The sequence below is a fragment of the Canis aureus genome, chromosome 13 (assembly GCF_053574225.1).
Source record: "Canis aureus isolate CA01 chromosome 13, VMU_Caureus_v.1.0, whole genome shotgun sequence".
Taxonomy (NCBI): domain Eukaryota; kingdom Metazoa; phylum Chordata; class Mammalia; order Carnivora; family Canidae; genus Canis; species Canis aureus.
This window is the reverse complement of record NC_135623.1, coordinates 35,792,986-35,809,201: the sequence shown is the minus strand read 5'-3', so window position 1 is coordinate 35,809,201 and position 16,216 is coordinate 35,792,986. Positions and strand designations below refer to the sequence as shown.

The 16,216-nt window shown below is 36.1% G+C and overlaps 1 protein-coding gene across 13 annotated transcripts in view; it reads left to right on the top strand.

Moving 5' to 3' along the window:
* Positions 1-16,216, top strand: part of C13H12orf50 (chromosome 13 C12orf50 homolog) — a 42,083-nt gene that overhangs the window by 8,183 nt on the left and 17,684 nt on the right. The gene's annotated exons all lie outside the window — the stretch shown is intronic.

Below are 16,216 nucleotides of genomic sequence, written 5' to 3'. Positions count from 1 at the left end.
TAGATGATACTGAGATTTTACTTTGTGATGAACCTGAGCCTGAGTTCTGGGAAGGGGATACAGAGGACACCATACCCTAAAACAGTGAATGTCAAAGATCTTGCTTAAGAAGTTGGGACTGTCAGGTTTCCCTTGTGTTGTAGCTATATCACTCTTCTGTTCTGGCCCTTGTGTTTCTCACAATGGAATCATTCTAGAAATGAGCTTATCAGTCCTTTAGGATGTGAAAAATTGGCTTCAGATAATCTTTTGGCAAATGGTAAAAGATAGGTCCACTTGTTATATTCTTCTGGAAAACTCTGACCTTGTGGCATTCATCATATATACAATATCTTGATCACTGATTTTCTTCCTCACTAGACTGTAAACATGAAGATGGAGATCATAACTAGTTTCCTTACCAACACTCTCTGCAGTGTCTGGAACACAGATGCTCAGTAAATTTGGATGGCTAGATAGATGGATGGGGGGTGGATAGATAACTACTGACACTACTGCGGTCCTCCTGTAGTGAAAGTTATTGTACCTACTAACGGATCAACTTGGCTTCATTGCTTTACATAGAGTGTAATTTTATTTCACTAGAACATTGTACGAAATTCCTTATAATCCCATTAATAGTTTGCTTTTAAATGTCTATGATAAAATTAACTATCTTTCAAACTAGTTCTTTTGGGACTAGAGGAAAACAGACTGCACCTCTGCACAAGAGAAGGGTGAAATGTCTTTTTAACTGACAGTTGTTGGGCTTCCCATTGTTAGACCATCCTGGGCTAAATTTTGTAGGGATACATTTTATTACTCTAATTTTTAGACATAGAATGTGGTGGTCAAAGATTCCTTCTGGCTTTTCTGGAAGTCTTAATTTCTTCAACAGGTATCAAGACTGAGCCCAACTCTTGGAGTCAGCTTTCTTCTCTCTCAATAGGGTCAAGACTAGATCCATGCCCTGGGACCAAACCCTAGGCTTTGTCCCTCCATTGTAAGAGGGATACATGAGTTTCACAGGCTGCCAACATCCTGCTTTCTGACATCTCCTTTCCTCTATCTTATACCCCCAGCCCTGCGTCCCACACACTCTCATCATGTCCACTTACCTGATTTGAATTTGCCAGGACTAGTTTCATTCTGCCCTTTTGTTGTTGTTGTTTATGTCAGTTCTTCTGACATCTGTTTTGAACAATAAAAACACTCTTGTGTATTTCTCATTAGTTCTCACATTATTACCATACAACACTTCAGACACTTTAGATGTGGATTTTTTTTCCCACATCAATGATTTTTTCCAAGCAATTCTCTGCAACACCAGTTGGGTGTCCTACAATTCAGTTCTAACAGTACCAGGAATTAGCACAGATCCCATGGGTTAAAGGCTCCCAAAAGACTCTCCTCACCACTGCTTCAGATGTCAATCCAAAGTAGTAGGTCCCCAGGCTACTCAAACTTCTAACTTGGCTACAAATCAGAGGTTCTCATGAGCTTTCTCCTTGGATTCTATCATTTGCTAGAATGGCTCACAGAACTTAGGGAAATAGTAACTTACATTTACCAGTTTATTATATAATATAGGATATCATAAAGGATACAGATGAACAGCCAGATGAAGAGGTACATAAAGCAAGGTCTGTAAGGATCCAGAGCACAGGAGCTTGTGGAGTTGGGGTATGCTGTCCTCCCAGTATGTGGATGTGTTCGCCAATTTGGAAGCTTTTCTAATCCTGTACTTTTGGAATTTTTATGGAAGCTTCATCATGTAGACATGATTGATTATTAGCTCAATATCCAGCCCCTCTCCCCTTCCTGGAGCATAGGGAGGAAGGTGCTTAAAGTTCCAAGCTTCTAACCATGGCTTGATCTTTCTGGTTCTATCAGGAACCCACCTAAAGTCACCTCATTAGAACAAAAGACACTCTGATCACCCAGGAAATTCTGAGATTTGAGTTCTAGGTCAGAAACCAGAATCAAAAACCAAATATTGGAATGAAAGGTGCCCCCAGCACTCTTATTATTTAGGAAATTACAAGGCTTGTAGGAGCAGTGTGTCAGGAATTAGGGGCAGAGACCAACATATATAGTGTCTATTATTTCACAGCAGGGAATACCAGAAACCCCATTTCTCAAGTGACTCACTCCTACCTTTATTTTTATTTTTTTGTTTATGATAGTCACACAGAGAGAGAGAGAGAGAGAGAGAGAGGCAGAGACATAGGCAGAGGGAGAAGCAGGCTCCATGCACCAGGAGCCCGACGTGGGATTCGATCCCGGGTCCCCAGGATCATGCCCTGGGCCAAAGGCAGGCGCTAAACCGCTGCGCCACCCAGGGATCCCTCACTCCTACCTTTATTTGGCTCCTTTCATCCACCCTTCCCCAACCTTCCATTGTTAGCAGGATTCTTTCTCACCTTCCTCTCTGAACTTTCCCTTCATTTTCACAGATGTAAACATAATTCCTTCTATGGACCCTGCTTCTCCTGCAGCACTCTCTGAATGGTTGCTGTTTTTTTCTCCCAGTTCTCAAATAGCATTTGACCTGGAGGTGAGGTAGAAGGTCCCCTTGGTCCTCTGCCAATTTCAAATTGTTCTCTGTCTCTGCTCCCTAAAACCATCCAGCTTGTATCTCATGCCAACAGGTTATATCATTATTACCTCAGTGTTGCTGGGTTTTCTGTTTTCTGGGTTTTTTTTTTTGTTTTGTTTTGTTTTGTTTTATTTTGTTTTGTTTTGTCTTTTTGCCTCTCTTTACATCCACCCAGGTCCCTCTGGTTTTTCAAAAGTCTGCACTCCTGACTGCTTGTCCCTCTAACAGTACCCCTGTGTCAATTCTTGCTGATTTCAGTATATAAATATATGATGCCCGTCACCCTAGCCTCTCAGTTCCTTGAATTTACTTCCTCCACTGATCTTATCATCTCCATCTCAGTCACTCTTTCTTCGTTGTATCCAAGTGCTAATTTTCACCCCCATCCCCACCCCATGATCTCAGTTACATGCATTTCACCCTATGATCTATTTTTCTATTTCAGTCCTTCTAGAGTTCTGGTGTAAACAATACTTCAAATCCACTGGGATCCCCAATTCATTGATTGTGCCATCATTTCACAATCCTTCACCCCCTGGATATCATCCCCTGGTAATCTGCCCCTGTGTACCTTCACTGTACTTGCTTAGCAACCATAACACTGGTCAAACACAACTTGCCACCTACTCAGTGACCGAATGCATTACAGCTTTGAGAAAACATATAAGTGTGCTTATTGGGTTAAGTTCATGAGCACAAACCTCAAATGAGACCTTAATTCTGACTACCAATGACACTATGCATTATTCCCCCAGTTCTTCTATACTCTCCTAGACTATCATTTCATACCTTCCCCTTCTTGTAAAACTCCTACCTCTCCCACCTCAGGTGATGACCTTCAGTCTGACTGAACTGAGACACTGTAACAAGGAGAACCTCTACAGATTTCCATCACTATACTCACCTATTAGAATGTGTACTTGCCTCTTCCGTACTCTTACCAAAGATGAGCCCCTATCTAAAGCCCATCTTTTGATTTCTTTTTTTTTTATTAAGTAGATGTTACCACTCTAGTCTACTCAAGAATACCAATTCAACAGTTCTTTCCTCTGTCTTTGACATATTTTTTTCATGTTTATTGGATCATTCCTATCAGCATGAAAGCATGTATTTATTTCTCTTAACTATTAAAAAAGTTCTCCATTTTCTCACAAGTTACTACCCTATATTTTTCTTTCCTTTTGTAGCAGTTCTCCTCAAAATGGTTATCTATTCATGCTATTATTAGATCCTCCTCTCCTGTTCTCTCTTGATCCTGTGTAAATCAGACCTTTCAGCCCTTCTCCAGTGATATACAAAATGTTAAATCTAGTGGTCCCTTCTCAGTCTTACATAACTTGAACTATTAGCAACACTTGACACATTTGATTACCCCTTTTTCATTGATATAATTCGTATCTAAGTTCTAGGACATCATACCCCCCCCCTTTTTAATCCTACATACCTAGTGCTCTATTTTCACTCTCCCTTGTTGATTTTTCCTCAACTATTTACATGTGGAATGTTCTAGGAGTTAGTTTTTGGTTCCCTTTTCTTCTCTGTCTACTCCTTTGGCAATCTCATCTCTCATATCCAATCCATACAGAAATCCTGTTAACTCTACTGTCTTATTATACCCAGAATCTGCATTCTCTCATCTCAGCTACTCCAACCCTGGGCCATGCCACTACCATCATCTTGTTCCTGGATATAGCAACAGCCTCTTAACTCTTCAACTCTTGTCCCTCTATGTCTGCTCAAAGCACAAGTCAGCAGATTGATACTCTTATATACAAATCAAATATCATACCTCCAAAGGCTTTTCATTTCATTCAGAATAAAATCAGAGTCCTAAAAAAGGCTTAAATAACTCTACTTAATCTGGTACCCTGTTAACTCTCTGAATTTATCATCCATAACTCTTGTTATGGATGCTTCTCTGCTTACTCTGTTCCAACTACCCTAGTTCCCTTGCTTTTCCCAGCCTTAGGGGCCTTGCATGAAATGCTCTCCTGTCATTACCTTCATGGTTAGCTCCTTTATCTCTTCAAGGCCTTACACAAATATCACCTTTTTCATGACATCTAATTTGAACACACTACTCACTTCCTCCCTATACATTTCCAATCTTCCTGGCTTTGCTCTAATTTCTTTTTGCCATATTTTTCTTTTATTTTTTTCAGATACAATATATCTTACTTGTTTACTACATCTATTGTTTCTTGCCTGACTCTCCCCTATAGAATGAAAGTTCCTATGAGAAGGAATCTTTATTTTGTTCACTGATGAATCCCAAGCACCTAAAGGAAGAACATAATATTACTTTTCACATAGTGGCCAGTTTTATCCTTGGAAGTCCAGAGCAGTATGGATTTGTGTTAAGCAGGTGTGCTCTAGGAAAAAGGATTCAGTTTCCAGACAGGGAATTAACAAGCTCATTTGGATTATGCATTGAACTACCACATCATCTGTGTTAGTTTTGAAAATATCTCAATACCTCAGAATGTATAATTTGATTTTCTGTAGACCTAATGTTTTCTACAGTATTTCCAGGAACATCTATCTACCAACGTTCACATTAACCCAAACTAGGACCATTAACTAGTCACCTTAGACAAAGATTACATTATCAGTTTGTACTTTTATTAAAATCAACCCTTTTATGTTTCAGTAAATGCATGTGATTGATATATTCAAGGTGGGATTATGACAATTGTTTGAGAGCGAAATATAAGTATCAATTCACACATATTACTGTGGACCTCATGTATAATTTTGTCCCTTAGGTTAAAATAAGATAAAATTTAGACATTTAAATGTGCAACTTGTAAGAATTTCTAGGACTTCTGCTTAAGAAATGGAGACTCATCATGAGTTGGAGCCACAGCAATGCTATCTAAGTCACCAGCTGTGCTCTTCCAGAATGAAGTGCTTTGCCAAAAGCAATTTTTCAATAGTGGATTTGCCATTGTGTGTTATCTTTAAGCACTAAGTGCAATTATCAAGAGTTCTACATTTTTGTCTGAGAATATAAAACTGCCATTTAGTCTTTTTGCAATTTAAACTTTAACCTGCTAGCAATTAAAAGAAGTCTTGGACTCTTTAAAGAGACTTCACTTAAATGTTGCTAAACCGGGCGTTTAAAAAAGACATGTAATCCGTCTGGTTACCATCCCCAAGTTTAAAAGTAAATAGCTACTAAATCAAAAGATCATGCTAAGAAAACATAATTCAGTTGATATTTGCTTTAATTATAAGAATTTTCTAGGCATTTCTGAGTACATTTCATATTTTCTTCACAAGCATGGTAGGTTATGTGATCTTTCTTCCATGGTATATGTCAGAGGTTAGTGTATTCAAACTCTTCCTCCTAAGAAACTTCCTAAGTTTCGTTAAGAACAGTTGTTCAAAACACTGTAGCTCACACACTGAAGCAATTGCTCACCTCCTTGACTAATTGCCATGTTATTCTATTATAAATGAATGAATGGAATAATTTCTTATTTATTCTAAGTTAGTGTCTTTGAGGTGCCTTGGGCGGCTGCCTATCTGGCCAGTTGAAATGAACTTTAGATCAGCTCACTTTGGAAGGTCTAGCCTAAATTAATATGTGTACATGACCTTTTAATTCTAAGTCTTGGCAAACCATTGCTTAATAAATGATTCTTAAGGAGCGCCTGGAGCTTGGGTGGCTCAGTGGTTGAGCACTTGCCTTCAGCCCAGGGTGTGATCCCGGAGTCCTAGGATACAGTCCCACATCAGGCTCTCTGCATGGAGCCTGCTTCTCCCTTCTCCCTCTGCCTGTGTCTCTGCCCCACCCCCTGTGTTTCTCATGAATAAATTTTAAAAAATCTTTAAAAAAATAAATAAATGGTTCTTAAGTAATTTAGTACATACTATAACTTGAATATTTGAGTTGGTAAAATAGAGTAATTTTGTGGGGGAGGACAATTGTTAATGGTTATAAGAGGATACAAACCTGGTCCACTCAATTTTTTCCTTTTTGGGGGAGAGGGCGATGGGTAGAGAATGTCATAATCCACACAGTGGAGATGCCTGGAACAATTTATGTTTGGATGGGTAACTCCTCATCCTGACTGGACACTGTTCACATCTTTGGTCCAAAGTGCTTCTAAAAGTACAACAAAATAAAGGCATGTACTCAAATATTAGTTCTCTAGGCCTAACATTTGTTAGTTATATTTGGGTCTGAGACCTATAGGACTGGATAAACTAAAATTTTATGATTTAAAAAAAATGAAGTAGGGTTATGAGAAACAAGAAAATCTTATTCAGTATTTTCAAATAATTTCTTATATTAAGTATTTTCTTGTGGCAGCACTGTGTTGGGGCACTTTGTATGCCTCATCACAAAACTGCTAAATAATTACTATTAGCATCCCCATTACAGATGGGAGACTAAGGCCTGGAGAAGCTAAATATCTGAGGCAGGCTACTTGAATTCAAACACAATCTTGTCTGACTCGAAGACTCTCTCACAGAAACAAAACAACAATGAAAACCAGAGAGCATTTCAAGAATACTCCAGTTCCTTTGGCCATTTGAATGGAGTCACCTATAAGACCTCCTCATCTGGCTTCTTCCTTTGAGAGGCTAATTCTATTTTACTCTATGTTGCAGCATTCTTTTTGAAGCTATTAAAATCCCTTGCATTTAATAGAAAACTCTTTTCCTTCCCTTTATTGTATAATAAACAGTGGACTCCTAGTTAGGTGTATTTTCAATAAATAAGGTTTCCTTTCTCTTAGTTTATTTTCTCCACTTATTTGTGGCCACAGATTAGTGGAACTTGTTCCTTTTAATCATCTGAAGCCCAGAAGCTCAGGTACCCCACCTGGTGTTCACCTATCCAGAGGTCTTCAGCTGTGACTCTCAAACAGAATTACTGCAGGGGGTTTAAAAAAAAAAAAGCGATAACAAAAAGAACCAAAGAGGTTCCCAGTCACCACCCAGACCACCAGTTAATCTGATGAGTGCTGAGCCCAGCCTCCAGTCTACTTTTTTTTACTGCAACATTTTATTTCAAAAATTTTTGACAGAAAAGTTGCCAGAATAGGTCAATGAACACCCATCCATGTGCTCTTAACCAGATGCATTTTTTCTTCATTTTTAAACATTTTTCAACATTTTTGAAATGTCTGGGCATGACACGGCAGTCTATCATATGTACTAAACAAGATTCTCCTAGTTGAAAAGCACTGATGTCCTGTTAACTCTTAAGAAACTTACTCTCTTCTCTGTCCCCGCTTCACCAAAAACAGAAAACAAAAACCAGCATTTGCTAATTTCTAGAGGAAGTACTCCTATTATGAATGATATCAAGCTACCAATGTAACATGAATTAGTTTGCAAACTAACAATTGGTTGTCATTTGCTGACCTGAGTCCACTTCCGCACACCACTGATTTTAAGAAGACAAACCCACCTCAATTGGATTTAAGGGAAAACGGGAAATTATTGGCTCCTGTAACAGAAGAGATTAAGCACAGAGCTGACCTCAGACCCAGCTGTATCCAAGGCTTCCTTTTCCAACTCTTGGCTCTGTGCCTCTTGTTATTCATATACTGGGGTGGCCCCAGAAGCTCAGACGTAGATCCTGGAGGCAGAATAAGCAAAGATGGAGAACTCTGAATCAGACTGGGTCAAAAATCTCAATTTTACTTCCTAATAACCATGGGCAACTTAATATCTCTGTGTCCAGTTTCTTCATCTGTATAATAAAGATAGTAACAATACCTATGCCATGGGGTTGTTTTGGATATTTAATGAATTAATATCTAATAGTTTAGAAGAATACCTGACAAAGAGGAAGCTCTCAGAATTCTCATCGTTATCATCATCATTTTAAATTAACTTCCAAAGAAATGAATATTTTTCAAGGTAAACCCTTAATATTGAACCTCATCGATTGATGTGGGAAACATGTTCATTCCTAGTAATGGCTCAGGCCAAGGGAATGGCTAATCCATGGGTCTAGGGTGTCATCATCACTCAAATGGATTGAAGATGTGGAAAAGTTTCCTGAAGGAAAACTAATGTTCTTTGCCTAAAATGAGCGAAGGAATGACTATGGGGCAAACAAAAACATTGATGTTATTACATAATATAAAAAAAATATTTTTCCAAAGAGTTAGACGAAACATATTTAATCACACCAAAATTAATCTTAATGACATGAAATTATGCTTTGGGTAGAAAAATCAAGGTGACCAAAATGATCTATTTGTGTAAATTCATAGAAAGTACATTTAGTACCTCCTTGAAATGCAAGAAAAGTTACAAAAGAAAAGTTAAAACAGCAAAAGTATAATAATATGTATCAAAACTCTTAGTACACCATTGTTTTAACCATTATAGAGAGGGTAAATTTAGCTGTCTAACTGAAGTTTTTTTTGCATTACTTGGTAACCAAGTAATTAACTTGAATTATCTATTCCATATTTTAATTGGGTAGTTTCTGGTCACTAAATATGCTGTTTTACTACTCTGTAACTTTCTCCTTCTGATGTATATTTTAATATCTTGATTGGAAAGGCATAATGGACATTGGTCTTTATTTTTTATGAACTCTTCCTTAAAACATTTTTTTATTAAACTCATCATAAGTTTAAATAGCTGCAAAAGTTCCAACATGTTATCCATACTGACATTTAACAATTAAAATTTAATTACTCTTTTAAAACAGCAGATGACATTTGAAGTGCCATATGATTTGATACTCATCAAAATATAACAATAATCTCAATAAAAATTCAAATAGGTCCTAAAATTTATGTAGAAATGCAAAGAGCCAAGAACAGTCAGGACTGCTTGAAGAACAAGAAAACGACAGCACCTGTTCACCCAGCTATCAAGGCCTATGGAGTGATAGAGATTAGAACAGAGTCATTTTCACCAAGGGCTAACCAAATTGACAAATGGAGTAGAATGAAAGCTGGAGATCCCTGCAGAGATGGACACTTGATTTGTAACAAGTAGCATGGCCAATCAATGGATAAAGGACGATCTTTTCAGTTAATGAGAGAAAAGTGAACTCCTCTGACACCAGACATAAAAATAAATTCTAGGTAAATTATAAACCAAACCGTGGGACACGTGGGTGGCTCAGTGGATGAGCACCTGCCTTCGGCCCAGGGCGTGATCCTGGAGTTCTGGAATCGAGTCCCACATCGGGCCCCCTGCATGGAGCCTGCTTCTCCCTCTGCCTCTCTCTCTCTCTCTCTCTCTCTCTGTCTGTCTCTAATGAATAAATAAATAAAATCTTACAAAAACCAAAACATAAAAGGTCAAATTTTAAAGATTTCAGAAGGTAATAAGCACACAAAAAAGTATTAACTATTAAAGAAATGATGAATAAATTTGGATACATTAAAATAAAATTTGTACCTGACAAAATCACCATTGAAGAATGAAAAGATAAGCCATAGAATGGGAGAAAATATTTGCAATGTATGTTGTTATATGATCTCAATATTTGAAGAAAAATCAAAAGACAGAGATCCTGATCGAACAGGTTTCTCTGTAAAGGTATTATTGACATTCAGGGCTGCATAGTTCTCTGTTGTGGTGGTGGTGGTGAGGTGTTGTTGAGAGTGGGGGTGGGGACTGTCTTATGCATTATAGGATATTTAGCAGCATTTTTGGCTCTTACCCTTGAGATGCCAATAGCATCTTCCTAGTTGTGACAACAAAGATACATCTAGCCATTGCCAAATGTTCCATAAGGGAAGGAGTAAAATCATCTCTGGTTGAGAACCACTGTGCTAAAACAATTAGCCAAAAGCATAAACAAGATTTTGAAAAATAGGAAATCCAGATGTCAACCAACAAATGAAAATGTGTTCAATTTATTAGTAATCAAGGAAATACAAAAGGAAATCACTTTGAGATATAAAGACATACCCATCATTTTGGCAACAATTTTAATACCTACCCACTGTTAGTAAAACAAAGGGCATTGGGAATTCTTGGGCACTGTAGTTAGTTTAAACTGACACAAGCACCTTGGAAAATAGTCTAGAATGATCTCATCAAGAAAGAGTTATACATAATTTAGGCCAAACAACTCCATTTTTGAAGCATATATCCTAGAAAAATTCATTCTCATGTGCAACTGGATACATGTAAAAGGATGTTCATGGCAGCATTGTTTGGTAATGTCCAAAGGCTAGAAATTACCTAAATGTTCAATAATAGGGTGATATATAAATAAATTGTGGGACATCCATTCAATGGATATTATACAGTAATGAGAATGAATGAATAAAAGAAATATGCAAGCAAGGATGCATCTCACAGTTACAAGTTGAGTGATGAAAGACAGAAAAAAGGATACATACTCTTGATTCTATTTATAAATGTTCAAAAATAAGCAAAGTTAAGCTTTATTTTTAGAGATGCATACATAGAAATGAAACTATAAGGAAAACTACAAGGTGATTATTTTTTGTGGTAATAGAGAAGGAAAGTGATATAAAGTACAGAGGACAGAGAGGGACTGTTATTTCTCGACTCAAGTGTTAGCTTTGTGTTTATTACATACATATTTCATGATTTGTGCACTTTTCTGCATATGTTATATTTGACAGTTCTCAAAATGTAATAAATACTTTAAACATTTCTTTAAAAATTAAAAGAAATCTTCCCTTTTCCTAAAATTACTACTTTCATTTTCTTCCTTCACATTTTTAAAAAGATTTTTATCCACTCATTTAAGAGAGAGAGAGAGACAGAGAGAGTCACATGAGTGGTGGTGGGGGGGGGGGGCGGCACAGGGAGAAGGAAAAGCAGACTCCCCACTGATTGGGAAGCCTGACATGGGGCCTGATCCCAGGACCCAGAGATTATGACCTGAGCCAAAGTCAGATGCTTATCCAAGTGAGCCACCCAGGCACCCCTTTTCCTTCACATTTTTATCCTAACCTAATATTTTTATGCTTGAGTTTATTGATCATCTGTCCAATTTAAGTATAATAAAATGTATGTGTAAGTCAAAATCTAAATTTTTGGGTTTTTTTCTATGACAGTAAGTCTCCACACTATGGAATCTCATAGTCATTAACAAGTTTTTATAACATTTCTTTAGGGTTGTTATTATTAGAATTATTATAAATACATAATTTATTAAAACAACATAATTACATTGCACACTTTGATAATTACTGAACATAAAAGTAGACTTTTATTGGAAAAGTATCTATTAATGAGCTAATGATCAAAATTATTCTCATGTTTATGAAATAGAAAGGCATATAGCTAAAAGCTAATACCCAGAACTAGCATATTATTCTAATTTGGCTGAGATAATTAGGAAATAGCTAATTTTTTATAAGCTGAAATAAAGTGAGGACTGATTTTAATAAACATTTCATAATATTATTTGATAAAATAAGTTTTAACTGCCTGGTGGAATAACACTCATTTGGAAGAAAATAATTTCAACATATTTTTATCCATGGGTTTTATCTAAGATATTATGAGGATTTGGGAATCCTGTAAATAATTACACTTGAATTTAAAAAAATTGATCGCAGGGTAACTTCCGAAAATGTATTATAAGGAGTTCCATGGATCTACTTGCCAGTGAGGCAATAGTTGCTGAAAATTATATATTAAACAAAAAGTGTCAGGAAATTATCCTAAGGGCATACAGCAAGTATTTATTTGAGAAAATCTATTGGGGCACCTGGGTGGCTCAGTCAGTTAAGCATCCAACAGAGTAGACAGCTTAACAAAGAAACCAGGGAAAGACACAGAGTTCTGACAAAACCATTGTCATCCCGGGATGATTGTGGATATATCAAAGCTGCATCCTCTGAGGAATGATACCAAGGGCTGTATACTGGGGTAGAAAACAGGTTTTGTTAAAATAGTTCAACCAAGTCATTAAAATATTAAATATCAACAATAATAAACTGAGGGTAAGAAATCAAGATCCAGAGTTGCTACAATACATTATCCAAACTCTCCAGTTTTAAAATACTGGGTAAGAGGGCAGCCCCGGTGGCTCAGCAGTTCAGCGCCACCTTTAGCCCAGGGCGTGATCCTGGAGACCCAGGATCGAGTCCCACGTCGGGCTCCCTGCATGGAGCCTGCTTCTCCCTCTGCCTGTGTCTCTGCCTCTCTCTCTCTCTCTCTCTCTGTCCCTCATGAGTAAATAAAAGCTTTAAAAAAAAAAAAAAAAGACTGGATAAGAATTGATGAAACACACAGAGAAGCAAAAAAGTGTAACTCATACACAAGAAAATGATGTAGGCAACAAAATGCTTTGAGAAGGTCCAGATGTTAGAATTAGCAGACATAATTTAAACAGTTATAATATATTCAAAGACCTACAGAAAACCATGCTTAAAGATAGTAAGGTAGGTATAATGACAATGTCTCAATAAACAGAGAATATCAATAAAAAGATACAAACTATGAAAAGAAATGAAATAGAAAATCTAGAACTGAATGATATAATAATTGAAATAAATATCAGAGGAGCTCAACAGATTTGAGCTGATGGAAGAAAGAATCAGCAAACTTAAAGATAGATCAATAGAGATTATACAGTCTGAAAAAGAGAGAAAACAGAAATAATGGTTGAAAATCCCCAAATTTGATGAGAAATATTAACTACATATTCTAGAAGCTCAACAAATTCTTTTTTTAAAAAAGATTTTATTTATTTATTCATGAGAGGCATAGAGAGAGAGAGGCAGAGACACAGGCAGAGAGAGAAGCAGGCTCCATGCAGGGAGCCCGATGTGGGTCTCAATCCTGTGACTCCAGAATCATGCCCTGGGCTGAAGGCAGGTACTCAACTGCTGAGCCACACAGGCATCCCATCTCAACAAATTCTAAGTAGAATAAGCCAAGCCCAAGGATATCTGAATTAAGACACATCATAGTTAAAGGGTTAAATACCAAAAACAAAAGCAAATTTTGGAGAATAACAAACACAATTTGTCACATATAAAAGAACCCAGTAAGATTAACAGCTGAGGTCTTAGATACACTGTAATCCAGAAGGCACTAGGAGGACATATTCGATGTACTGAAAGAAAAAAAATACATACATTTGTATATGTATATAATTGTATTTTTTAGCCTATAACATTTTGAATTGTAATATATTTGACAATAAGAGCATAAAGGAGGCAAGTGGGAGCAAACCTATATTATGGTAAGAAAATGATAGCAGGTGGTGACTCAAATCCATAGGAATAAATGAATAGAATCAGTAATGATAAATAAAAGGTTAAAATAACAAACCCTATAGATTCATATTTTTTCTTCCTTTTCCTCTCAACCACTTTAAAAGATACAAAACTAAGCAAAGTACTAATTATGACAATGTATTTTTTTGGTTTGTAACATATAGATGTAATATAACAATAGCACAAATTGGGAGGGGGGCAGAAGAAGGAATAGAACTATATGGGAGTAACATTATCTCTAGCTGGAATTAAATAGTATAAATCTGAAATATCTTCTGATAAGTTAGGAACTATGTAGTAAGCCCTAGAGCAACTCTCAAGAAGATACTTTTAAAAATATGGAAAATCATGAAAATAATTAAAATGTTATACTAAAAATATTTACTCACTGCAAAAGAAAGCAGTAGAGGAATAGAGGAACAAAAAAGAAAACAGGAAGTAAAATGACAGATAAAAATCCAACTTTATCAATAATAACATTGAATATGATTAGGTTACAATAGAGTAAAAAGGCAAATACTGCCAGATTAAAAATAAAGATTCAACTATATGTTATCTACAGGAGACACACTTTAGATTCAAATATATAAATAAATTGAAAGTAAAAGCATGAAAAAGGATATACTATGTAAACAATTATAAACAACATGGAAATAGAAGACTTGAACAACTATAAAAAAACATGACCAAACAGATATCTATAGAATATTGCTTGCAACAATAGTAAAATACACATATTTCTTTTTTTTTAATACACATATTTCTTAAGTGCAAATGGCATAGTCTCCAGGATAGACTATATATATTAGGCTGTAAGGCAAGCTTTAATAAATCTGGAATTAGAGGAAACATACAATGTATGTTCTCCAAACATAATAGAATTAGAAATCAATAAGAAAAAAATAATAGTAAATTCACAAATATGTAGAAATTAAATAACACACCTATAAACAACCGAGACATTGCAAGAGTAATTATAAGAGCATTACAAGGAAAATTACCCAATGCTTTGAGATGAATGAAAATGAAGAAACAGCCTACTAAAACTCATGGGATGCAAGTAAAGCAGTACTTAGAAGAAATTATATAGTTGTAATGCCTATATTTAAAAATATGGTCTTGAATTAATAACCTAATTTTATACTTTAAGACACTGGAGGGCAGCCTGGGTGGCTCAGCGTTTAGCACCACCTTCAGCCCAGGGCCTGATCCTGGAGACCTGGGATCGAGTCCCACGTCAGGCTCCCTGCATGGAGCCTGCTTCTCCCTCTGCCTGTGTCTCTACCTCTCTCTCTCTCTCTCTCTCTCTCATGAATAAATAAATAAAATCTTAAAAAAAAAAACACTGGAAAAAGAATAAAGTACCTAAAACAAACAGAAGGAAAAAAATAGTAAAGATTAAGGCAGGAATAATGAAACAGAGAGTAGAAACTTGATCAAGGAAGTCAGTGGAAGCAGTGATAAAACCCAGGAAATTGAAAATCTTTAGTTAGACTAATCAAGAAAAAGAGATAAGACTGAAATTACTAAAGTCAAGAATGAAAGAGGGGAGATATACTGCCAACCTTTCAGAAAGGAAAAAGACTAAGGGAATACTATGAACAGATATATTCAAATAAATTAAATAACTTAGATGAAATGGAAAACTTTCTAGGAAGATATAAATCACCAAAATGGACTTCAGAAAATAAAAATAGGAAATATGAATAGACCTATAACAAGGAGGTAGAATAAGCACTTAAAAATCTTCCTACAAATAAAAACTCAGGTTCATATGGCTTTATATTGAATTATACCAAACATTTAAAGAAGAGTTAATACCAGTTCTTCACAAACTCTTCCAAAAATATAGAAAATGGGGAACTATTTTCCAACTTATTTTACGAGGCAAGTATTTACCTTGATTCTAAAACCAGACTAAAACATCACAAGAAAACTACTGACTGTTACTCCTAGTGAACATGACATGAAAATACTTAATAAAATTATAGAAAATGAAATCCAACATTATAGTCGATGACCCAGTGGGATTTATCCCAGAAATTCAAGGTTGGTTTAATTAAAAAAAATGATTTAATGTATTTATTCATGAGAACGCAGAGAGAGGCAGAGACATAGGCAGATGGAGAAGCAGGTTCCCTGTGGGGAGCCTCATGAGGGATTTGATCCCAGGATCCCAGGATCACGAACTGAGTCAAAGGCAGACACTAAACCCCACTGAGCCATCCAGGTGTCCTGGTTGGTTTAATTTTTAAAAATCAGTTAATGTGATACACCAAATCAATAGAATAGAGAGGAAAAAAACATCACCTAATAAGTGAAGAAAAAGTATTTAACAAAACTCAACACTTTTTTTGTGATTAAAAAATAAATAAATAAAACACTAAACAAACTAGTAGAAGGAAACTTCCTCAACCTACTGAGGATACATGAAAAA